This window comes from Monopterus albus, unplaced genomic scaffold (assembly GCF_001952655.1).
Source record: "Monopterus albus unplaced genomic scaffold, M_albus_1.0 scaffold7.1, whole genome shotgun sequence".
NCBI classification, from domain to species: Eukaryota; Metazoa; Chordata; class Actinopteri; order Synbranchiformes; family Synbranchidae; genus Monopterus; species Monopterus albus.
The window spans coordinates 2739179-2741881 of record NW_018127887.1 but is presented as its reverse complement, the minus strand read 5'-3'; the positions used below and the strand labels follow the sequence as shown (position 1 = coordinate 2741881).

The 2703-nt window shown below is 38.3% G+C and overlaps 1 long non-coding RNA gene across 1 annotated transcript; it reads right to left on the bottom strand.

Moving 5' to 3' along the window:
- Positions 1 to 1591: 1591 nt before the first annotated feature.
- Positions 1592 to 2703, bottom strand: LOC109972476 (uncharacterized). Its single transcript, XR_002276691.1, has 3 exons — positions 2629 to 2703; positions 2429 to 2537; positions 1592 to 1916 (listed from the first exon to the last, which is right to left on the bottom strand). It is a non-coding gene; the product is annotated as an uncharacterized LOC109972476 (long non-coding RNA).

Sequence of the window (2703 nt, the reverse complement as noted above, 5' to 3'; positions counted from 1 at the left end):
CACACACACAATTAAACAAGCTAAGGAGATTAGTTGTCTACATGCAGTATGTCTCTAGATAAAGCAATAGTGGACAGCCAGTTACTGTACCAGGTGTTGCCCCCATTTCCTCTCGACTGTAGGTACAGTAGACTCAGTGAAGAGAGCACCCAAACAACCTTTGAGAACTATAAATCACTGGTGCAGAAGTATCAATCCATTTGACACTTTTAATTACACCAAATGTTCTTGGATTATACGGTGTAGAGCTGGGTTTGCTGCATGAATGAGTGGGTGGGTTGCCACTGACAAGTCTTAAGTTAAAAGCTACACGCTGGTTAAAATATCTCAGTTTTATGATAATGTGCATCAATAAAATCCATTGGTCAAGTCAAAATGTCATGATTACTAGTGTCTGTTCAGTGGTGTGTGTGCAGTGTGAAATCTCAAGCATTCTTATGAAGAGCCATTCTGACAACACTAATTTTAGCCTTTCTGTTATCTCAGAGGCCAGGTTATCTGTGGCCGAAAGCTCCCTGGGCCCTCTAAGAGCCACCGTCTTTCACTCTGGTAGAGCCAGGTCTTCATCAAGGGACGCCTTGGCACACTGAAGCCCTCCTTTGACATAGTCAGCTCAACACCATGTGGTAATACTCACAACCAGTGTAAGCAGAGGAGGTAGATCTCAGAAGTGAGAAAAACAACAGAAGTGTTGTTCTAAACTTTGACAAATTAATGCTGGTTTAACATATGTTTAACATAAAAGGAATAGTTCATAATGTTAGAAACGTGCTAAGTAATGAATGTTAAAGGTGTTTGTTATTGTTGCTGTTTCCTCCTGTTTCCAGTCTTTATGCTAAGCTAAGGTAATCGGCTGGTGGCTCTAGCTTCTTATTCAAGAAGCATGAAAGAAAGCAAATAGTGAACTTCCCAAAATGTTAAGCTATTGCTTTAAGACCTCCGGATAAGGAAGCAGTGTCCGACTCTAAAATAAAGTTTTGGTCACACTTTTTTTTTCTGTCTTGGTAAAGAAGTGTGTGTGCATACACACCGCCTTCATGCTACAAGGCCCTAATCTTGTTGTAAGTAAATGAAATGAGGTAAAAACCAAAGAGAGAGGTGGCCTCCATTTATCCTGATCATTGTATAGAGATTTTGAAAGGCTGTGTTGTTATTTTTAGAAACTGAAATTGAAAATTAGCTGTAATTCAAGTTTTAAAAAAGACTATTCCTCCATTTCTCATATTAATAATCTTTTGTCAGTGGAAGAGGTACTACTTCTTGTAGTTTAACCTACGTGTACATTATTATTCTTTAGAAAATGTAAGCTCCTTTAGCTGGTGTTTACAAATGACCAACAAAACCACTTTAGTTTAATCTGGGGGGATTTTAATTTGGCTGTTGTTTGGCACCTATTTTTTTTTTCTTGCAGTTCTTAGACTTTGCGTTATTGTTTCATTTCCTTTATGTCTGTCTTTATGTTTACCCTGGTGACATGACTGCACAGTATCTGGTCACTGTCAAATGAATGTACAGGCATACCGTCATACAGTTCACATCAGGAGATCTTATTTGTGTAGTTCAGAACTTTAATAATAATATCAACCGACATTTACATACTTTTATAGCTTTAATCTTAAACATTCCAGTTGAAGATTCCTGTATAGTTTGCACTTATCCAAAGAAAACAAAAGTATGACATAGAATTACACATTTAAATGAAATCAGTATGCAGCTCAAATGTTTCAGCATTTGAATACAGAAATTAACAGGTCTATTAAAAACAATTTAATCTGTGAAAGAAGAACAAAAGCATGGTTCCCATTATTCATCTGCATTGTGGAGAAATAACATTATACTCTTGTTCAACCTCTGCCTTGTTCAGCAAAGCGTAGGTGTTCATCTCCTCACAAAGTTTCTTCTGTACACGTTTGTGCCTGCAAATACAAAATAGCTTAATTTTACAAAACATCTCTGATGAGTGATAAGAGGTACATAACAAAGTCCTTCAACTTGTTCTGATATTTTGATGTATGTACAGGTTTGATGTTATTTATTTATTTTGTTAGTGCTTGCATTCACTTTTTATGTTTTGGAGATTTTCAACCTGACGTTCAGGAGCAGGGCAAGCCTAAAGCACTCACCCCATCCTCTTCCAGTTATGTTTAAACCAATGTAATGCCATCCTCTTCCAGTTATGTTTAAACCACCAAGAAAGACTCATTTCTGCTTTTGCTTTCCGTACCTCACCCCCACTTTCTTTTTTTTTTTTTGCATCTTTCTATCCTCTCGCTCACTCTCTCCTCTTTCATGCAGGGTGTCTGCCAGTGCCCGAGAACAGCACAGATCCTCAAAGCCTTTTCCCCCAAACCACAGTTCATAACCAAGCCATCACCAATCACTATTCTTCTCTCATACACTGAGGACGGGCCCTAGCTAGTGAACTTACCTTCGGTATGTGATGATGATCAGACTGGCGAGGATCAGGTTCAGAATGAAAGATAAAGTTGTTATCCAGGGATGTACTGCTTTGAACTTTTGCTTCCAATCCTTCTGATCTATAGAAATTTGTTACAGTATGAAACATCATTCAACCAGTTTGGAGATCAGTTTGCAGCTGGCATTGAGCAGATATGAAAATCTACTCACAGTTCAGCGGTACGTTCTCTGTGTAGTTTTGGATTGGAATTTCAAACTCAGCCTGTCCCAGTTTGTTGCTGCTGA